The sequence below is a fragment of the Aquarana catesbeiana genome, linkage group LG05, assembly GCF_042186555.1.
Source record: "Aquarana catesbeiana isolate 2022-GZ linkage group LG05, ASM4218655v1, whole genome shotgun sequence".
Taxonomy (NCBI): domain Eukaryota; kingdom Metazoa; phylum Chordata; class Amphibia; order Anura; family Ranidae; genus Aquarana; species Aquarana catesbeiana.
In genome coordinates this window covers 120,328,297-120,352,426 of record NC_133328.1, presented here as the reverse complement: position 1 = coordinate 120,352,426, position 24,130 = coordinate 120,328,297, and the positions used below count along the sequence as shown (strand labels likewise).

Here is a 24,130-nt window from a genome sequence, read left to right as displayed (position 1 = left end):
GTGCCTTTCCTATGAGATCACTCAGGGATGTGCGGAGTGTAACATGTAACAGATAATAAAGGGACACTCGGGAGGAGCCCCGTCCATAGTGATCACAGTGCACACCGGGCGGGTACGACACACACCCGGATCACCGGCAGCGCTCTCCCACATCAAACCACACCGCCGGAGACTAAGCCCCGCCCACGTCCACACCCTCTCCCTGACATCACTCACTTCCCTGAACCCACTCCGCTCTAACGTGCCTGTCAATTATCCAGGAAGACCACGCCCAGTGGGAGGAGTGTGCCCGGGAGCGGAGTGTACGGGGAAGTTGCGGCGGAGGTCTGGTGTCAGTAGTCTGTAGAAGAAGTAGAGGAGGTGTCCGCTGTTCGCTGCCAGTTTCCTGTACACCTCGGTCTGTACACCTCAGTGGTGTGCACATGGAAAGCCTCTTGTGACTCTATCCTCTGTAACTCGGCAACCCAAAGGAGATTACATGGCGCGGCTGTGACAGGTAGGAATTAGAGCTGTCATCGGGAGAGCGATCTGTGTACAGGGCAGCCGAGGGGACACCGGGCGGGTGCAGCAGGCTGATTACACTCAGATTACCATGTGCTGTGCGGAGGGGAAGGATCGGCTACTGACAGATTAGTACATATATGAGCTCCGGACTGACATCAGCTTCACCTTCTGTACACTGGGGGTCAGCACTGATCATTGGGGACACCGGGGAACAGCACTGATCGTTGGGGACACCGGGGAACAGCACTGATCATTGGGGACACCGGAGGTCAGCACTGATCATTGGGGACACCGGAGGTCAGCACTGATCATTGGGGACACCGGAGGTCAGCACTGATCATTGGGGACACCGGGGAACTGCACTGATCATTGGGGACACCGGGGAACTGCACTGATCATTGGGGACACCGGGGAACTGCACTGATCATTGGGGACACTGGGGAACAGCACTGATCATTGGGGACACCGGGGAACAGCACTGATCATGGGGGACACCGGGGAACAGCACTGATCATGGGGGACACCGGGGAACAGCACTGATCATGGGGGACACCGGGGGTCAGCACTGATCATGGGGGACACCGGGGGTCAGCACTGATCATGGGGGACACCGGGGGTCAGCACTGATCATGGGGGACACCGGGGTCAGCACTGATCATGGGGGACACCGGGGTCAGCACTGATCATGGGGGACACCGGGGTCAGCACTGATCATGGGGGACACCGGGGGTCAGCACTGATCATGGGGGACACCGGGGGTCAGCACTGATCATGGGGGACACCGGGGGTCAGCGCTGATCATGGGGGACACCGGAGGTCAGCGCTGATCATGGGGGACACCGGGGGTCAGCGCTGATCATGGGGGACACCGGGGGTCAGCGCTGATCATGGGGGACACCGGGGGTCAGCGCTGATCATGGGGGACACCGGGGGTCAGCGCTGATCATTGGGGACACCGGAGGTCAGCACTGATCATTGGGGACACCGGAGGTCAGCACTGATCATTGGGGACACCGGGGAACAGCACTGATCATTGGGGACACCGGGGAACAGCACTGATCATTGGGGACACCGGGGAACAGCACTGATCATTGGGGACACCGGGGAACAGCACTGATCATTGGGGACACCGGGGGTCAGCACTGATCATTGGGGACACCGGGGGTCAGCACTGATCATGGGGGACACCGGGGGTCAGCACTGATCATGGGGGACACCGGGGTCAGCACTGATCATTGGGGACACCGGGGGTCAGCACTGATCATGGGGGACACCGGGGGTCAGCACTGATCATGGGGGACACCGGGGGTCAGCACTGATCATGGGGGACACCGGGGGTCAGCACTGATCATGGGGGACTCCGGGGGGTCAGCACTGATCATGGGGGACACCGGAGGTCAGCACTGATCATGGGGGACACCGGGGGTCAGCACTGATCATGGGGGACACCGGGGGTCAGCACTGATCATGGGGGACACCGGGGGTCAGCACTGATCATGGGGGACACCGGGGGTCATCCCTGATCATGGGGGACACCAGGGGTCAGCACTGCTCATCGGGGACACCGGGAGTCAGCACTGATTATCGGGGACACCGGGGCGGGGGTTCACCACTGATCACGGGGTCAGCACTGATCATCGGGGGCACAGGGATCCAGCACTGATCATCGGTGACAGCACTGATCACCAGGGACACCAGGGGTCACCACTGATCATCAGAGACACTGGGGGTCACCACTGATCATCAGGATCAGCACTGATCATCAAGGGCACTGGGGGTCACTAATGATCATCGGGGTCACCACTGATAATCAGGGACATCGGGGTCACCACTGATAATCGGGGACACCGGGTATCACCAACGATCATTGGGGGATCACCACTGATCATCGGGGACACCTAGGGTCACCACTGGTCATCTGGGACACCTGGGGTCACTACTGTACATCGGGACACCTGGGATCCATTGATCGTTGGGAAAACCCAGGACCACCACCACTGATTGTTGGGGACACCCGGGGTCACCACTGATGGGGATACCTGGGGTAACCACCAGTCATCAAGGGACATCCGGGGTCACCACTGATCATCAGGAAAGATTGTGGCATAGTAATGTTTTTATGACTAGTCCTTGGAATAAGATGTAGTATGTATTTACACAGCACAGTACACAAAAAATTCCGGTGATCTGGGGCTAAGGTTTACATAAAAATACTTATTCAGAGCTGAAAGATTATCATGGGAGAGCTACGGGGCCCACAAGTCCAGGGGACCCACATCTGTCCGGTCGTACTGAGATTTGTGTACGGAGTAATAGCATTTGGCCAATACATTGACATGAAGGGAATTTGTATATATACCGATCAACCTTAACATTATGGCCACCCACCTGATATTGGGTAGGTCCCCCAATAGACATCTGAAGGTGTGCTGTCATATCTGGCACCAAGCCGTCATTAGCACTGCCTCTTCTAGCTTGCCTTCTTCCCATACTACATCCTGGTGCCATCTCTTCCCCAGGTAAGCAACGCACACGCACCCAGACATCCACATGATGTAAAAGAAAATCTGACTCATCAGACCAGGCCACCTTTTCCCATTGCACCACGGTCCAGTTGTGATGCTATGTGCCCATTGTAGACACTTTTGGGTGTGTACATGGGTCAGCATGGGCACCCTGACCGATCTTGGCTACGCAGCCCCATACACAATAAACTGCGATTCTCTCTGTGTTATGACACCTTTTTTTATCAGAACCAGCATTACCATTTTTAGCAATTTGAGATACAGTAGCTCTTTTATTGGATCAAGTATACACAGGCCCCACGTGCATCAATGAGCCTTGGCCAGCCATGACCCTGTCACTGGTTTGTCAGTTTTCCTTCCTTGGACCACTTTTGGTAGATCCCAACCACTGCAGACCGGGAATATCCTGCAAGAGCTGCAGTTTTGGAGATGCTCTGACCCAGTCATTTTGCCATTACAATTTAGCCCTGGTCAAAGACCCTCAAATCCTTAAACTTGTCAATTTTTCTGCTTTCAACACATCAACTTCGGGTACAACTTGCTGCCTAATATAGCTCATGCATTTTCAGATGCCATTGTAACAAGATAATAAATGTTATTTACTTTATCTGTCAGTGGTCATAATGTTATGGCTAATCAGTGTAGTTCATGAAGCTCTATACCAGCCATTCAGAACCAGGGTCCCTCCAGCCTTTCCAAACCTTTGTAACATGGAGGAATCCTTCAAATAACTGGTCTCAAGGGAGCTCTACTAATGATCACTGTATGTAATCCTGGTGCTCAGTGGGAAGAATTTGTCTTCCATAGGTGCCCATTAGGAAGAATTAATCTTCCATGGGTGCTTGGTGGGAAGAGTGCCTCCTTTACATAGTGCTTAAAAGAGCATTGCTGCCTTTGGTTACTTATAGGAGAGGTAGATATTGTTCTATCAACCTCTGGAGGAACCCTGGTTGAGGAAGGAAGGGTACTAGGGGTTTCTTGTGCTATGGCTGATAGACCTCCCATCTGGAGGTGCCTTCATATTTCCAGGGTCAAGGCCCACTGGAAATGATGCTCTGTCTGTAAGAATGGCATTCTGACTACTAATGTAAGGTCTCATTCAGATGGGTGAATAGGCTCTCCAGCACACTGTGCTATGGCTGCATACAAACTGGGTGATTAGCTGTGGAAAGAAACGCAGTCCCCGGATGTGAACTACAGTGGAACAATGAGATGTCACCAGCACTCCATTACAAACATACTTTTTTTTTTTTGTGCAACATCAGTCAAGTACATAAGCCAGTTTAATGGGTGTGTGGACAAGGGATTATAGCGGTGCTAGGGTCAGGAAGATTAGAGAAGAAAAGATAAAACAAAAAATACTAAAATTACAAATTTTATTAATAGTCTATCAAAAATACAATGTACATTATAAACAATTCATACAGTAATTATACAAATTTTATGGATACATGTACTGTAGGTGACCCTAAGAATGGTCAAGTGGGCCAGATGGCAAGTGGCCGTTGAAGGAGGGGGGGCTCGTTTTCCTACATGTTTCGCCAAAACATTGGCTTCTTCAGGGAACAGGAGCTCATAGGGTGGATATATATAAAAAATTCTGTGTGGTGGACATGAAAACACATGTTAGAAATATTAATTTGACCAAACACTGCATAGTAAAAACAATGACACATTGCAACTGTGGCTGAACATTCATGCGACCCTAAGCTCCACACCACTAAACGGAACTGCGGACATACCTGGGGCGTCAGTGCCCAAGACGGGAGGGAAGAGAGGGAAAGGGGGAACACAGCCACCCAAGGAGATCCCCACCGGGGAGCAGGCAGACCGCGCTGTAAATTATGCCTGCAGGGGGCATACAGTAGACCTGGCAAAGGAATGTAAAGATAGTCATGTGTCATAATGCACTGTGGTGGTTATTCCAGGAATAGAGGGTTGCGCATGTGTGCATTGTATTAAAAAGAGAACAAAAAATATATGTATATAAATAGGTATAAATGTATCTATATCTCTGGAGGAGGTGCGGACTTACATGTATATCTAAAAGCTGTAGAGAGGCAAGGTCAGGAAGTGCCTGTGATATATGTATGCACACAGCAAGGAAAGGACATCAAGGTTGAACCATATCTGCAGACCACTTAAAGCAGGCCTAATTAGAAAAATGGATAGTGTTAGGGGTCTTGCTGTTGTTAACTGGGGCCAGATATGGTAGTTTATGCCTATACTTACTTGATGGTATCTGCTGTAAGAAAAGATTCTCATAGCTGTACATTCACAGGTATATAGTACCGGTGCTGGGATGAAAAAGGGATAAAAGTGACAGTGGATCCTATATGAAATATAAAGGAAAAAAGGAGGATCAGAAAGGTAGGGAAATGGAAGCTTTAAAATGTACTTGGGCACAGGTGAGGCTGGTGAAAAGGAATCTGTTACCTAATTCATCATGAAGCACACCGTGTTGCTTGAGAAAATCAGTGTTAACCACCAGAGTAAGAGGCCGGTCCAAAATAAGTTCTAAAAAGTATGTAAAGGAATAATAAATAATTCATGTAAACAACATGAAGTCAGGGTGTTTTGAAAGGCAGAAGTTTACCTTGTAGCTGTGTGCAGAGCGAATGCAGGCACGTCCCTCGTCCATGGGAACTGAGGGACTGGCCGGTTACTCATATACCCCCCACACCTGATCAGATGATGATCAGGTGTGCGGACGCTAAACGAGGGGTAGCCACGGCTGTGCACTGCACGGTGCCTAGGAACTACGAGTTCCATCATGCAACGCGCGCGCATGCTCAGATCTCACGGACCGTGTGGCGATTGGAGAGGCGAACACCCCTGGAATGGGAAGTACCAAGGTGTCATCTCATCCAATCTGCCGATGGAATAAAGGACCAGAGGGTCTGAGAACAGACGTGGGCACCCAGGGGCAGACAGTTGTCTGCGCCTTGGCGTCCGTACAGGCAAAGACAGCGCTAGCCATGTCACCCCCAAACCGGGAGAGCCCGCGGAGCCGCCGCCCACCACCCACGCCACAGATATTCAGATATTAAGATTTACCATGGAGTGCAGCCAGTCTCAGATCCATTTCTTGGACCTCCAGATTGGTCTGCAACCCAATGGCCAAGTCTATACTACTCTATACCGCAAACCCTCTTCGGGCAATACAATCCTACATGCCCAGAGTGCCCATCCTGAGCCCCTCCTTCGAAGTATACCATATAGTCAATATGTCAGGATTAAACGTAACTGTACCCGCGATGAAGATTTCTTCAGGGCGGCACACGACCTCTATAATAGACTCTTAGATAGAGGCTACAGCCACTCTCTCTTAAAGAAAGCATTCCATAAGGCAAAAAAACTCAACCGTAAAGACCTGGTTTTCTCCGACAAACCATTGGATTCTAAACAACCCACACGACTCATCACCCAATTCTCCAATCAGCATACTCAAATCAAAGACGTCCTCAAACAATTTTGGCCCTTACTCACATCTGATCCTACTATTGCCAAATATATCAACATTTATCCTGATATTACCTATCGACGCTCTCCCTCTCTCCGTGATCGTCTGATTCATAGTCATCATTCTACTGACACTGCACATAGGCCCACTGCCACCGGTACCTATCAATGTGGCAAATGTGACATATGTACATTTGTTGCCAACTCTCAGGTTGTTAATCTACCCGATGGAAATACACACACCATCAGACACTATGTCACCTGCGCCACTGTTGGGGTTGTATACCTGGCCCAATGCCAATGCGGCGCATTCTATGTTGGTAAAACCAAGCGCCCCTTTCAGACCCGTGTCCGGGACCATATCAAACCACTATATAAGAACACCACCACTACGGCCATTAATAGGCATATCGCTGCCCAACATAACTCCGATCCCCATGTTATTTTGTTTTCCGCACTTGAACATATCCCCTCACATGTAAGAGGTGGTAGTACTGATAATTCACTATTACGACTCAAAACCAAATGGATTCATACATTAAATGCTACCATCTTCCCAGGACTCAATGAATATATTAGTTTTAAGCCCTTCCTTTAAGTTTTTCTTTTCCATGCCCCTTCCCCAGACAACGTCGTTTGTGGTCTTTCCTCTCTACCCTATCCTTCTCCATCCCTCCCCCCCCCCCACCCCCCCCCCCCCCCTCTATTCCCTTCTTAGTTTCTCATTCTCCTGTTCTCTCTGTCTTTCTTTCCCTTTGCTGCCATGGCTCCACCCGGTATTTTATCCATATAATTTTTTTTGACATGGACTAATACCTTGCCTTCTACATTGATTACAAATGCCTTTTTCCTTTTCTGAGACAAGCTGGCAAATCGACTCAATATATCTTATATCCCTGTATATTCTATAAGTGTATATTGCCTGTATTTATTTGCGACTTAAAACTTTTTTTTTTTTTTTTTTTTTTTTTTCATTATTGAACAACAATTTTCGACACAACTGTTGCAATACATATACTGTGTGTTTCCTTTTTTATATATTCTTTTCTATATATTGTTTTTGCATTGTATTTTCAATTTTTGGTTGCAGGTTTCACTGTCGTACTGGGACCCAGTGGTTCTCTATGCACACTGCACACATTGTGGCTGGATGTCGTGCGCTGACACACAGTAATTCCCACCTTCCCCAGTGGCCCCTGTGGATCGTTGGGCAACCTTTGGGATATCCTCCCATCCTGTGTCTTGGCGCACTACACTTCGTGCCCCGTTGTTCCCCGCCACTGGACTGCGGTTGTCCCTGGTGCCTTGGCTAGCCCCACGACTGGGGGGATTATCTGTGGCGTGGGTGGTGGGCGGCGGCTCCGCGGGCTCTCCCGGTTTGGGGGTGACATGGCTAGCGCTGTCTTTGCCTGTACGGACGCCAAGGCGCAGACAACTGTCTGCCCCTGGGTGCCCACGTCTGTTCTCAGACCCTCTGGTCCTTTATTCCATCGGCAGATTGGGTGAGATGACACCTTGGTACTTCCCATTCCAGGGGTGTTCGCCTCTCCAATCGCCACACGGTCCGTGAGATCTGAGCATGCGCGCGCGTTGCATGATGGAACTCGTAGTTCCTAGGCACCGTGCAGTGCACAGCCGTGGCTACCCCTCGTTTAGCGTCCGCACACCTGATCATCATCTGATCAGGTGTGGGGGGTATATGAGTAACCGGCCAGTCCCTATGGACGAGGGACGTGCCTGCATTCGCTCTGCACACAGCTACAAGGTAAACTTCTGCCTTTCAAAACACCCTGACTTCATGTTGTTTACATGAATTATTTATTATTCCTTTACATACTTTTTAGAACTTATTTTGGACCGGCCTCTTACTCTGGTGGTTAACACTGATTTTCTCAAGCAACACGGTGTGCTTCATGATGAATTAGGTAACAGATTCCTTTTCACCAGCCTCACCTGTGCCCAAGTACATTTTAAAGCTTCCATTTCCCTACCTTTCTGATCCTCCTTTTTTCCTTTATATTTCATATAGGATCCACTGTCACTTTTATCCCTTTTTCATCCCAGCACCGGTACTATATACCTGTGAATGTACAGCTATGAGAATCTTTTCTTACAGCAGATACCATCAAGTAAGTATAGGCATAAACTACCATATCTGGCCCCAGTTAACAACAGCAAGACCCCTAACACTATCCATTTTTCTAATTAGGCCTGCTTTAAGTGGTCTGCAGATATGGTTCAACCTTGATGTCCTTTCCTTGCTGTGTGCATACATATATCACAGGCACTTCCTGACCTTGCCTCTCTACAGCTTTTAGATATACATGTAAGTCCGCACCTCCTCCAGAGATATAGATACATTTATACCTATTTATATACATATATTTTTTGTTCTCTTTTTAATACAATGCACACATGCGCAACCCTCTATTCCTGGAATAACCACCACAGTGCATTATGACACATGACTATCTTTACATTCCTTTGCCAGGTCTACTGTATGCCCCCTGCAGGCATAATTTACGGCGCGGTCTGCCTGCTCCCCGGTGGGGATCTCCTTGGGTGGCTGTGTTCCCCCTTTCCCTCTCTTCCCTCCCGTCTTGGGCACTGACGCCCCAGGTATGTCCGCAGTTCCGTTTAGTGGTGTGGAGCTTAGGGTCGCATGAATGTTCAGCCACAGTTGCAATGTGTCATTGTTTTTACTATGCAGTGTTTGGTCAAATTAATATTTCTAACATGTGTTTTCATGTCCACCACACAGAATTTTTTATATATATCCACCCTATGAGCTCCTGTTCCCTGAAGAAGCCAATGTTTTGGCGAAACATGTAGGAAAACGAGCCCCCCCTCCTTCAACGGCCACTTGCCATCTGGCCCACTTGACCATTCTTAGGGTCACCTACAGTACATGTATCCATAAAATTTGTATAATTACTGTATGAATTGTTTATAATGTACATTGTATTTTTGATAGACTATTAATAAAATTTGTAATTTTAGTATTTTTTGTTTTATCTTTTCTTCTCTAATCTTCCTGACCCTAGCACCGCTATAATCCCTTGTCCACACACCCATTTAACATTTGATTATTTAGGGGATGAGGTGCTGTATCCTCTGGTACCATCTAGCCATCTTTACTTTACTTACATAAGCCAGTGTTTCCGGGATGTGCGATGTGGGTATCCCAGAAGGGCTGGAAAACAAATGTCATTCCTGCCTAGACAAGGATCCAGGAAGTGAATATCCCATCCCTGCCTAGGCAATAATCCAGGAAGTGCAGGGGAAAGTTCCCAGAACTCTATCTATCTATCTATCTATCTATCTATCTATCTATCTATCTATCTATCTATCTATCTATCTATCTTATCTATCTATCTCTATCCAAATGTTTTGAGAGGAGGAGGTAGGACTGAATTGACAGAGAGCAGATAGGAAGGGTGAAGGTCCACTTTAAGAAAGGGTGCTTCATTAAATTGCTTTGAAATGGAAAAGCTAGGTCCAAGGTGACAAAGTCTGCATCCAGGCTCAGTCAGAGCCCCAAATTCCATGTTACTATTCGGGTGAGCGTTACATGTGGACAGTACAGCACCGGTCTGTGATTTGTATGGGGTACAAATCTGCCATGGCTGTTCACACAGAGTATGCATGAAGATAGGCTCTCTGTGGACTGCCCGTCTGTGTAAAGCACATGTGTCAAACGCAAGGCCCAAGGGCCAAATCTCATTTCATGTGGCCCTTACACCCAGGGGGAGGGGTGGAAGTGAGATGTGAACAGCATGTGCAAGAAAGCTGAACCCTGCACACTGTGCATAGCAAATCCCTAAAGCCTGCACTCTGTACGTAGTGCACTCCTCAACACTGCACTCTGTAGGTAGCACACCCTTGAACTCTGCACATAGAGCACCCCTGAACTCTGCACTCTGTACGTGGCGCACCCCTGTAGACTGCACTCTGTACGTGGCGCACCCCTGTAGACTGCACTCTGTACGTGGCGCACCCCTGTAGACTGCACTCTGTACGTGGCGCACCCCTGTAGACTGCACTCTGTACGTGGCGCACCCCTGTAGACTGCACTCTGTACGTGGCGCACCCCTGTAGACTGCACCCTGTACGTGGCGCACCCCTGTAGACTGCACTCTGTACGTGGCGCACCCCTGTAGACTGCACTCTGTACGTGGCGCACCCCTGTAGACTGCACTCTGTACGTGGCGCACCCCTGAACTCTTCACTCTGTACGTAGTGCACCCCTGAACTCTTCACTCTGTACGTAGTGCACCCCTGAACTCTTCACTCTGTACGTAGTGCACCCCTGAACTCTTCACTCTGTACGTAGTGCACCCCTGAACTCTTCACTCTGTACGTAGTGCACCCCTGAACTCTGCCTTCTGTACATAGCACACCTCTGAACTCCACACATAACACACTCCTGGTATTTATTACCAGTTTTAGATCCTCCTACTTTTAGTGCGGTTTGGCAAGGGGGTGGGAGTTCCTGCACCTATTCTCTAAGAAAAAAAGCCCTGCATACATTTATATAGTCTTATAGATACAACCGGCCCCTTTGAGAACAACCATAATGCTGATGAGGCCCACAATGAAATTAAGTTTGGCATTTTTTAACTGTTCCCCGATGGGTTGATAGGTTTTATTTGTTTACCTCTGAAATAAAATGGTAAAAAGATACTTTACTCCCACCCTTTATTTCCCTTATTACCCATTTCTCTGGGTTATGCACAAATAAACATACCCACATGCCCAGTGATCCAGTGGTATTCTCTAGGGATCTGCCCCCTGCTAGCGTGCTGTAGTGTACGCGTCACAGTGGTATGTGCCAGGAGGCTGCAAGCAATTAATACGCCGTTTCTGTCTAGGCAATACTCTGGGAAGTGTGGGGAGGGATTCCTGAATGGTTTTATTAAAAGAAGATTTTGATTGTTTCAAGAGCAGGAGGGTAGGGGTGGAATGACACAAAGTGAAAGGGGATAGTGAAGGTCCACTCTAAAAGCCCGTACACACGATATGAAAATCGGAAGAAAAACTTGGTCCCACGAACGATCTGCCGATTTTCGGATCGTTAGTACGGTGCTTTCGACAGCCGATCCCGGTTTTTCGTCCGACAAAAGCTGGATGTGCAGACTATAACATTTTTCTTGTACTTGAACTCAATGTCTGATTTGCGTTTTAATTTGTGCTGTTTTCATCTGAAAAAAATCATAAGAGCAGGACTACGGCATGCTCAGAAACCAAAGAATACGTACAAAACTAGTCAACGCATTACGTCACTTCTGAAGTTAAATTCTGTCGTACGAGAATTTTCGTATGGTGAGTAACCTCTTCACTTTCGAGATGAGACTAACATGCCACAAAAAACGGACGAACGGTCGTCTGAAAATCTGATTGTGTGTACAAGGCTTTAGAAAGGCTGCTCTATACAATTGCTGTAAAATGGAATTGCTAGAGAAAGTGCCTTTGAGATGGAGCTTGGGGATCTAGAGGGCCCTTATTGGTTTTTCTAAGGGGCCCCATTCTAGCTAGCTGTGACCCTTCACAAAATGCAGCAATTTTGTTTCTAAAACTAGGTTGTTTTCAGCTTGCCTGAGCACTCAGTATAGCTAAGCCATAGCTCTTTCCCTCCAAGTCTTGTGTCATCGGTGAGGAAATGCTTTGCTGGCACTGGCTTGCAGCTTTACAGTATATCTTTGTATTATTTCCTAGATCAGCACAAGGCAAGGACTTGCCAGGTAATGAGCCTTGATTTATGGGAGGCTGTGGGCTGGGACACTCGGGTCATTCTGCTGGATGGGACAGGATCTCCGCAGGATTCCGTTCAGCACAGGACAGGCTGCAGTTGTGTTAAACATTTTTTTTGTGTTAGTAAAGTGTTTGTCTCCTCAGAGCTTGCAATCCATGCAGATGAACACATGAAGATAAATAGTATTTTATATACAGGATTGATAGAGCACCAACAGCTTGCTCAGCGCTTTACAAAAACGAAGGGAGACAGTAAAGTTACAATACAATACAGCATTGTTCATAGGAGCTTACAATCTAAAGTGGACCTGTGCCCACAAAGGACTGAGACAGTCATTTAGGAGATTCCTCCAATAATTTAGAGAATGCAGCTTATCAGTTCCCTTGGCACCAGGATCCTTCCATGTGACACCAGACAGATATAACGTGACAGCATGGGGACCTGTCTTCTTCCTAATGGCCTGGTAGAGTTAATGATGTTAAAGGAAACCTGTCATGAGAAATGGGGAGGCTGCCATTGCTGACCTCCTTCAGCTAATTGTCTTGATGTCATACTGTTCCAATGGCTTCAGTACTTTCTGGGTCACTGACCTGGAATAAGCCTGCAGAACAGAAATAAGAACTCAAGATATACAGAGGTGTTTCAAGCAGTGGCTAAACGAGTTTTGAATGTCTATAACTAGCATTTTTCGAAGGGGATTGGAAGAGGCGGTGGTGTCATCATTTGTTCCAGGTCAGTGACTCAAAGTGCTGAAGCCAAAGACAGCTAGGCCCTTACTTAAAATAGAAGTACTGTATGGGATTTGTGTTTATTTAAGGATCATACTTACCTAGGTGGATGCAGTATTGGTCCCCCGCCGTCTCTATCACTGGGAACTCTGAGCTGCGGCTCGCTGAGTGGCTGAGCTGGGTGCCGGTCCAGGCATGTGGACGGATCCCAACCATATGGTCAACATCTTTCCCAAGTCTGCACCGGCTCTGTAATGTTAGCCGACAGCGGGCTTCAGCCGATCACTTGTAAACAAGGAGATGCCGTTTATTGGCTTGCCTCACACTGACAGAGTGTGAGGACAGGAGAGCCGATCAGCCGCATCTCCTCACAAGGGAGACGTCATCAGTACCCTGATTACAATGCAGTGCCGACAGAGTCCATAAGTGACGCCAGTCTATGCCCATCAGTGAGGCCAATCTGTGCCCATCAGCTATGCCCATCAGTGCTGCCTATCAGTGCCCACCAGTGCTGCATATTAATGTCTCCTAATCAGTGCAGCCTATCAGTGCCCATCAGTGCAGCCTCAGCAGCGCACATCAGTGAAGGAGAAAAATTACTTATGTACAAAATTTTCTGACAGAAACTAGAGCTGCACGATTCTGGCCAAAATGAGAATCATGATTATTTTTCTTAGAATAAAAATATCACGATTCTCTCTACGTAAAATCTTTCACATTATACAGAAAAAGATGGGCTAACTTTACTGGGTGTTTTTTTTTTAAAATTCATTAAAGTAATTAAAAAAAAAAAAAAATTGCATTTGAAAAACCACTGTGCGAGTACAGTGTGACTTAAAATATTGCAACAACCACCATTTTATTCTCTAGGGCAGTGATTCTCAACCAAGGCTCCGTGGAACCCTAGGGTTCCTCCAAAGGTTTCTAGGGGTTCCTTCAGCATTGGGTAATTTCTGCCTCTCAGATACGTTCCCACTGACACAATTGATCTTTTTAGCTCTCTGTAAGGGGGTAATTCTTCCCAAGTGCAAGGCCCATTCTTCCCACTGACCATCACACTATTGTATCGCGAGTTGTAGATTTTTAATTTTTAGCAGGGGTTCCCCGAGACCAGAGAACTATTTCAAGGGTTCCTCTGTGTTAAAAAGGTTGAGAAAGGCTGCTCTAGGAGGTCTACTAAAAAAATATATATAATGTTTGGGGGTTCTTCTAAGTAATTTTCTAGCAAAAAAAAATAATTTTTACTTGAAACTTTTTTTACTTGCACACAAAGTCTATTCCATTGATAAATTTTTACAACGTTTATACTTAAGTTCATAAAGAATGTTTCGATTCTTGGCAGACTGCCCAGTTTTTCTCTTCCTTTCTTTTGAGGGCTGTGGCTTCAGAAGAGCAGAGAGAATTCTTTGCATAGAAAGAATTGTGAAACACATTAGTCAAAATCGCGATAACGATTCTTGACAATTAATTGTGCAGCTCTAACAGAAACTAAGAAAAACTTTTTTTTTTCAAAATTTTTGTACTTTTTTTTTGTTTTTTTTTAGAAAAAAATGAAAAACCCAGTGGTAATTAAAGAGGAAGTAAACCCCTGATGGGGTTTACTTCCTTTTTTGCTCCCTGTATAGCCTGCAAATTAAAAGTATAATGGGCTAGTATGCATTGCATACTAACCCATTATGTGACACTTACCTGCTAAAGAATCCAGCGATGTCCCCTTTGTAGGCAGCGTCCATCTTCAAGCCCCTCTTCCTTCCGGGCCACGGATTCTGGCTCTGTGATTCGCCAGAGCCGCGTGACGTCACTCCCACACATGCGCACAGTAACGGCACACACTAGGGAAGAAACGGCATGGAGTTTTGTTTCCTCCCCGCGCATGAGGCGTTCACTTTATCGGCAGACTACAAGTGAAATATCTCCTAAACGTTTAGGAGATATTTCCACTACCTATAGGTAAGCCTTATTCTAGGCTTACCTATAGGTAGAAGTCCCAAAAAAAGGGTTTACAACCACTTTAAATACCACTAAAAGAAAGCACTATTTGCGTGAAGGAAATTATAAAAAATTAATTTGGGTACAGTGTTGCATGACCAAGCAACTGTCATTCAAAGTGCGACAGCACTGAAAGCTGGAAATTGGCCTGGGCAGGAAGGGGGTGAAAGTGCCCTGTATTGAGGTGGTTAAAGGAGTACAGGTCCCTTTTAGGCTGGGTTCACACTGCAGCACTCTCCGGCTCACAGCAGAAGTCCGGTGCGTCCCCATTCACCGTTCCATGTCCGATTTCAGCCTGAATTTCTGCAAACAGTCCAAAAGACGCACAGAGCCCCTGTGCAATTCACACTGGAGCCGCTGTGGGGATGTGTTAACCTGGCTCCATTGAGAGCCTGTCACAATCTCCTGATATGCAGAAACCCGCATCCAATTCGCAATAGTGTAAACCCAGCCTTAAAGTGGACCTTATTTGGCCTAAAAGGTTTCTAAAGTACAGCATTGCTGTATTTTTCAGGTCTTGTGTTAAGCCGGCCATAAGTTAATCGTGGCTTGTTCAGCTGGAACCAGCTTAGATTTGATCCAACTATGGGCAGGCTGGTTGTACTGAAGTCAATCCAGCGATTGACTTTATAACAGCCAGCCTGTCAGTTTTTTGCATGCGATCACTGCTGGCAGCTATAGCCGCCAGCAGTGAGTATTCTGCCAGCAGGGAAAGCTCTCAGACCAAAAAGATCCTCAACAAGAAACAATAGATCCCCTGCAACTGTAGATCCCTCCAGCAACAATGGACACCCCCAGCTACACTACAACCCCCAGCTACAATAGATCCTCAGCAGTCAGCATCAATAGACCCTCCAACACACCCCAGCACACCTTGCCATTACATACATTCTGTTCTGAAGGAACCAGAACTCCTTTCCCTCTGAAAAAAAAGCCCTGGTTTTACATGTGTTTATGTGCGTCACAGTGCAAAAAAAATTCAGAAATGCTGGATATTTCTACACAGCTCTGCACATGACACCAGCTTTTTGCTGTGATCGTGGCACAATTGTTTTCTGTGTGGCCTCGCAGAAACCTGCATTTTTCCAGAGTGAACGAGCCCTTTGCAGACTTTGCAGACCTTTTTGTTTTGATGTACCTGGGACATATTTGAACTGTAAGTTCATTTGGGATTGAGCAGCACTGATTTAGGATCAGACTAAAATCAGTAAATCTGCCTGGTTAAAATGTATGCGATAACAAACCTTTCCTGCCTGCGATCGTTTAACGTATAACAGTCTTCTGTTCTAGATGTGGAGTTCACATTTGGTGTAGATACTTTACTCAGACCCCTTTCACACTGGAGCGTTTTGCAGGTGCTATGGCATTAAAAATAGCGCCTGTAAACCGCCCTAAAACAGCTGCTCCCGAGGGCTTTCACACTGGAGTGGTGCACTGGCAGGGTGTCAAAAAAAGTCCTGCCAGCAGCTTCTTTGGAGCGGTGAACTCACCACTCCCCCACAGCTGCTCCCCATTGAAATCAATGGGGCAGAGCTGAGATACTGCTGGCAAAACGCAGCTCTGGCGGCGTTTTACGGGCGGATTTAACCCCTTTTCGGACGGTAGCGGGGGGGTTAAAAAAATAGCGCCGCTTTACCGCTGACGCCCTGGCGCCGGCAGTGTGAAAGGGGTCTAACTGACCCTTTACACATACAGTAAAACCTTGGATTGCGAGCATAATTCGTTCCAGAAACATGCTTGTAATCCAAAGCAATTGTATATCAAAGCAAATTTCCCCAGAAGAAATAATAGAAACTCAAATGATTCTTTCCACAACCATTTATTCATAGGTCCTTCAGTTTATAGTCCATATAAAGAGATTATAGCAATGTGACCAGGTTGTGTAACCATAAAATGTCCATCCACAAATGGCAGCCTCCACAAGGGAATTAGAAGCAAAATCCAGCAGGAGCTACAGAGTATAAAAGAGAAGAGAGGCGCCTCTAAGTGTAGCAATATGTTGCTAAAAGTTGTACCTTCAATAAATGTAACCATATTGCTACACTTAGAGGCGCCTCTCTTCTCTTTTATACCCAGTTGTGACATGATGCTACTTGTATATCAAGACATTGCTTGTATATTAAGTCAAAATTTATTTAAAAATTTAGCTTGTCTTGCAAAACGCTCTTAAACCAAGGTTTTACTGTAGATTAATTGAATGTACACTAAGGCTCGGTTCACACTTCTATTCTCTTCTAGTCTATTCTTCTTTAAAGTAGTACTCAAGTCATCAGGAAGTCGCTCGACTTTTAGGTCGCGGCAGTGTGAACTGAGCCTAAAACCTCGTATAAACGATGAGGATGTCTTTTTTTTTTTTTTTTTTTTTTGTTTTTTTTGCCAGCTAGTCTCATATCGAAACCCAATAGGTTAATAAAGTCATGAAAATTCTTGTACGACAGAATACAACTTCGGAGGTGATGTACTGTACTGTATTGTATTCTTTCATTTCCAAGCATGCGTGGTCTTGGTCATACAATTTTTTTTCTGTACAAATACAATACTAATTACACAAAAATCATTCCTTCTGGTATTTGTATGAGAAAAAATTTTGTGTTTGTCCCTTTTGGATATTTTTGCATTAACTGTCGTGATTGGGTCTCAATAGCTGTGTGCTAATGAGCAGATTATCGGACGATCGCTCCGAAAGCGGTATATTTTGTCCGATTTTCTGATTGTGTGTACAATGGATGACCAAGCTCAGTTGTAGTCTGTCATTTTATGCCATCATTAGGAACCAAAAATCTGTCTGAATGGAAACTAGTGACTGGACTGTATCTAGGGAATCATCCTGGATAAGGTGCTGTCTCTGGTTTTGTCTCATTACTTCTGATGTGAACAAGATCTTCAGTCAGCAAATGTTTCTTGAGTAGACTTCTAGGTCTGACAGTGCATTGGTTACGTGATGCTTTCACAGATCTCTGCTGTTTTCCAGACGCCTGTGTGAATGAGCCCTAACTATTCATTTTTTTTGCTTGAGATATACACTCCCCGGCCCTTTATTTGATACACCTTGCTAGTCCCAGGTTGGACCCCTTTTGCCTTCATAACTGCCTTATTTCTTTGTGGCATCAATTCAACAAGATGTTGGAAACATTCCTCAGAGGTTTTGGTCCATATTGACATGATGGCATCACACAGTTGCTGCAGATTAGTCAGCTGCACATCTATGATGCGAATCTCCCGCTCAACCACATCCCAAAGGTGCTCTATTGGATGAGATCTGGTGACTGTGAAGGCGATTGGAGTACAGTGACCTCTTTTTTATGTTCAAGAAACCAGTGGTGAGATGATTTGAGCTTTGTGACATGGAAGGAGCCATCGGAAGATGGTACACTGTAGTCATAAAGGGATGGACATGGTCATCAACAATACTCAGGTAGGCTGTAGTGTTTAAATTATGCTCAATTGGTACTAAGGGGCCCAAAGTGTTCCAAGTAAATATCCCCCCCACACCATTACATCACCACCAGCCTGAACCGTTGCTACAAGGCAGGATGGATCCATGATTTCATGTTGTTTACACCAAATTCTGATCCTACCATCTGAATGTCGCAGCTGAAATCGAGACTCTTCAGAGCAAGCAACGTTTTTCTAATCTTCTTTTGTCTAATTTTGGTGAGCCTGTGTGAATTGTAGCCTCAGTTTTCTGTTCTTAGCTGCCAGGAGTGGCACTCAGTGTGTTCTTCTGCTGCTGTAGCCCATCTGCTTAAAGGTTCAATGTGTTGTCATTCAGAGATGGTATTCTGCATACCTTGGGTGTAACGAGTGGTTATTTGGGTTACTGTTGCCTTTCTATCATCTTGAACTAGTCTGCCCATTCTACTCTGACATCAACAAAATATTTTCCGCCACACAACTGCCACTCACTGGATATTTTCTTTTTTTTGGACAATTCTCTGTAAACCCATAAGATGGTTGTGTGTAAAAATCGCAGTAGATCAGTTGTTTTTGAAATACTTAGACCAGCCTGTCTGGCACCAACAACAATGCCACATTCTTTCACATTCTGATGCTCAGTTTGAACTTCAACAAGTCGTCTTCACCACGTCTAGATGCCTAAATGCCTTGAGTTGCTGCCATTAGCAATTTGTGTTACCAAACAATTGAACAGGCGTACCTAATCAAGTGTCTGGTGAGTGTATATTTCTCGCTAAACAATAAAACTGTATTCACATGGCTGGGAAAGAAGAAGCGTGGCACTGGAGTGGTTGTGACAGTCTATAGTACATGTGCTTCACTAGAGGTGCTGTATGCCCTACCAGTGACAGTCCAGCCAAAAGCTACCAGTAGCGTTTAAATGGCTGTTGTTTGTCAACAGGGTAAACGCTCATCAGAATGGTGAAGAGTACCATATTAATTCTTCCAAGCTTATCTGAACAATGGAAAGGGGAAGGGGTGTAGTTGGTAACAGCCTTGAAAGTGGCTAGCCTTTTACATTTGAGGGCCATCCATAGACATAAGCTTGTTATCCAATATAGCTAGTAGGGCTCCACTTACTGATTAGCGGTCAATCAGCTACATCCTCATGAATGATTGTGGGAGATTTCTGGTTCTAAAATAATCAGACGATAAAAGATGAATAAATGATTGTTACATTTGGGGCCCCTCTATAAGGCTAGGTCTGTACGGGCGTTTCCTGCTGCGGGTTGGCGCCTGTTTCTGCAGCCGCAACCACCCACACAGAAAAATGGAGGAGATGTGTGCGAGCGCCATTCATCCTAATGGCACACCACACGCACTGGAAATCGCTCCCGCATTGGGAACTGTGCTGCACTTGCAATTCCTGTGCGGGCTGCAATTCCAAAAAATGGAACAGGGACCTTTTTCCTGCATTTCAGGAGGCATGGCGGCCTATTCAAATGGTTTGGCCGCCATGCCTGTGCAGAATGCGCCTCGCAGAGCCGCATCAGTGTGAACCTTTGAAGTATTGTAATGGACTTACTGTGGCCATACTGCTGCTTTGAAAAAAAAAAAGTGTTGGGAGGAGTTGTGCCTTATTATATAACCTCATATATGTCATGTGGCATGCATAATGAGTTGAAAAATGCAGGTGCAGTGTGGAATAAACACTTCAGTGTCCTTTGTTGTAGAGGTTGTAAACCCTTACCATATACCCATTGAAGTGACTGGCCTCAGGTGATGCATAGAGATGAAACAAATCCTCCTATACAAGTTGTACCTGTTTATCTGCAGTCCTCTGTTCTCCAGAGCTGGTCAAAGTGTATAATTTACACAGCATTTCTGAGCTTCCAGAGGCAGGGGATGGGGATCTGACATCTTACACTGTACAGCATGGGGCAGGGAGCTAAGTGTAATCTAAGACCTGAGTGGAGAGAATAGACACATTCCCCTTCTACACAGTTTCATAGGCAAACATGCTTAGCTGAGGCTGTCAGTCACAGGCTGTGTGCTGGAGCTGTCTCCGAGGATTGTCTGGTTGAAGGAGACAGCAGAGAGAAATCACACTGGGAGTTTTGGATTGAGTACACACTCTAGAAGGTTATGCTTTGTTCATTTTCAGGGTGGATTAAATTTAAATCAAGTTGATTTAAATCACAATTTAAATCATGATTTAATTCCCTAGTAAAAAGGCTTGATTTAAATAATCTCCATTCAAATCATAATTTTTAAGGAGCAACTGTCCCGCAGCGGCTCCTCCTCTGATCTGCTGTTGACTCACCGACAGTCCCATTCACTTTAATGGGACGGCTGGTGATGCGGCAGTGACACAACAAGGTGAGGGACGTGGCGGCAGCAGGTGAGTGGATGCCCGCTAACTGGCGCTGCCATGATGGATCTGAAATGAGAGGTGCTCTTTATATGTAAGGACTCATTCTTGCTGGTCATTTAGAATCTTTAATATTTGCAAACAAATTTAATGTTTCTTATTTAGAATAATAATCTGTCAGATAAGTAAAACAGCGATATCTGAACCGATTCAATCATACAGTTTGTAGTGTACACAGAGTTTCAAAACCATGGGATAAAGGAATATTCCTGAACATTGTTTTATCTCATGGTTACTGTGAAATTGTGTGAATGCATCAATGCAGAGCATGTTATCTCAGCTTGCAGAGATTCATTGACTGAGCTTAACAAAAATTAAAATATTGCAGAATATACAGCCTCGTGCTAAATAACTAAGCTCCATTTCATGCTAAATAAACTAAATTTATTAAAGTATCTTAAATAGAAAACTATCTTTAGATAGATTTTTACTCCAAAAGCATTTTATTAAAATAAATTTGATGGGGAAAAAAAAAATCAGCTTTTAAATTAAAAAAATCAGATTATTATTTTTTTTTTAAATCATCGATTTTTATTTACCCTGTTCAGTTTTAATTGCAGAGGTTTACAACCACTTAAGATAGCAGTATCTGCTCACCATTTTAAAAGGACCCGTAGTTTTGTACCAGATCTTGCCAAAAGTAACAAGAAGTAGTGAGCTTTTGTCCGATATGAGTGTGCAGTAGATACAATAACAAATGAATGCTCATAAGTTACTTGGGTTGGTGCACTTTATTAACAAACCCATTGGGTTCATTTTAAGGGCCGGTTCACACCACAAACTCTGGATGCATTCCGGATGCATTTTTGCTTACATTTTACACCACAAAAACACACTCCAAATGTGCGTCTGCATGCGTGTTTTTTAATGCGTTTTCAATGAGTTTTCCCTTCCTTGTTTTTTTTTTTTTTTTTTTTTTTTTCTTTTTTGTTTCATGTGATGTGCCCCACCCCCTCTTTCTTTTCATTGGCTCACTGGCTGTGATTGTGAGCAGGGGGAGCTCCTGCTGCAGTCTCAGCCAATGAGGGGGGGAGAGTTCCCAGAGAGCTAAGGCTCTTGTGCCTGTCCCTGGATGGAGAGGGGGCTCAGGTAAGTATAAGGATGGGCTGCTGGACGGAGAAGGTTTTTTTACCTTCATGCATATGCATGAAGGTAAAAAACCTTGAGCCTTTAGAACCACTTTAAAACATTTTTGCCCAAAGATTGTACCCGTTGGGGAAAAAAGATGTAAAGACGCAGCTAAAACATTTTGACCAGGAATAGACAACCTCTGACTGTGAAGGAGATGAGCAACATTCATAATAACATACATACTACAGTGTAATACTTTCATTTTCTGCAGGATTGGAGAGCGGGGTAGTGAGTGGGTGGAATTCTGGCACTTTTGGCAGCCTCCTGTTATGTACCAGGCTCGTACATGTACATAGGAAATCCCCCATCACCGACAACACTGGCGATGAATAGGATGTTGTAACGGGATATGCTGCAGGATTCTAAAGCTGTTGACAGGAGAATTAAGAGCATAGAAGTAAATTACTATTTATTAGTGGTGCATTGAAATGAAAATTCTGGACCGAAACCGAACATTCAGGATGCACTTGGCCAAAAACCGAAATTGACCGTTTTTTAAAATTTTTTAAAAATATTTTTTATTGTACTGTATTTGACTTTTTAATTCATGGTTTTTGAAGTGCTTTTGCGTTTTAAAAACAAAAAAAAGCTCAAGTAAAATGCATCTCTTTAAATTCTATGCATGTCTTCACACCGGTCCATTGCACTTTCCATCGGCGCATTTTTGGTGCATATCTGGTCAGTTACGAATATGATCCTCGCCATTGAGAAAATCCACCCGTGTTGCATTTTAATGCCATGTACACGCGATAGGATTTTCCGACAACAAAATCCATGGGATTTTTTCCGACGGATATTGGCTCAAACTTGTCTTGCATACACACGGTCACACAAAGTTGTCTGAAAATCCGATCATTCTGAACGCGTTGACGTAAAACACGTACATCGGGACTATAAACGGGGAAGTAGCCATTAGCTTTCCTCTCTTAATTTATTCTGAGCATGCGTGGCACTTTGTGCGTCGGATTTGTGTACACACGATCGGAATTTCCGACAACGGATTTTGTTTTCGGAAAATTTTATAGCCTGCTCCCAAACTTTGTGTGTCGGAAATTCCAATGGAAAATGTGATGGAGCCTACACACGGTCGGAATTTCCGACAACAAGGTCCTATCACACATTTTCCATTGGAAAATCCTATCGTGTGTACAGGGCATAATGCTTTTTTTTGAGTCGAATGACCTATGAATAACATACCGTAAACGTGGTAGAATCGCAGAAAAATCACAGTGAGATTTCAGCATGCATTTTGCACGCGTTTTTCAGTGGCCATTATTGCCATCTTTTTTTTTTTTTTTTCTGCAAAACGCTGATAACCCTATTTTCAGCCGATAATTTTCAGTGCCCGATATATCGGTGCATCCCTATTATTTGTTTAAAATTTTCTTCAACTGTATTTTAACCAGCTGATTTTTTCTTATTTTGGTAAGCGTGGGAAACAGGTAGAACCTTTGTCACATATTTTTTAATAGGAGATTTTTGGTGAACACTGATAATCCCGGGGACAGAATATTAGGGAAAAGTCTTCTAATGGGGATGCAGAACAACCTGACGAAGGTTCTAAGCCTTCCTCATTTAATAAAAATGTCTTCTTATTGCTGTGTCCCTGTTGGGAAAACTTTCCCTTCCTTCTCCTTTTCCTGTAAATATCTAGAGCTGGTGTGGAGTTCCTCTTTAAAGTCTCTTTACGTGCCTATCCTCCTGTAGGGTTCATGTTTGGTAGCCTGTCTGTAGGTTACCAGTGCCACCCCTAGATATTTATGGGATCCTCTCTGTGGGGCTAAATGTTTCATTGACCAAGCTAAAAGTTTCCAGGTAACATCAAGTTACGGCAGAGATAAGATTATCTGAGTGTCTATTTCAGTGGTTGGTTTATTTCCGAAATTGCAATTCCTGTCCGATGTTTAAGTTGGGAATAACCAGTAGGTGGTTTCCATCTCCAGGCACATGATGTACAGGTTCATTACATATTCCATCTCCTGGGACATGGTTTACAGGTATAATACATATTCCATCTCAATTTAAACCATAACCCATACTAATGTACTACACCCAGTCTCTGATGATGAAGTGCAGTCTGCTATTGACAACTTCAGAGACCTCTGTCTTTCCTATCTCTGCATCTGAGTACATGGTTAATTGGAGAGTGAGCTCTAAATGGATGGAAACTAGATTTAATATTTATGAGGGTATGTACTGAGCACTTCGAGGT

General features: G+C 45.2%; 1 protein-coding gene across 2 annotated transcripts in view; it reads left to right on the top strand.

Moving 5' to 3' along the window:
- Positions 1-258: 258 nt before the first annotated feature.
- OSBPL3 (oxysterol binding protein like 3) overlaps positions 259-24,130 on the top strand; it is a 320,546-nt gene continuing 296,674 nt past the window's right edge. For both annotated transcript variants that reach the window (XM_073630125.1, XM_073630126.1), the window contains exon 1: positions 259-496. The gene's annotated coding sequence lies outside the window, so the exon portion shown is untranslated. The remainder of the gene's footprint in view (positions 497-24,130) is intronic.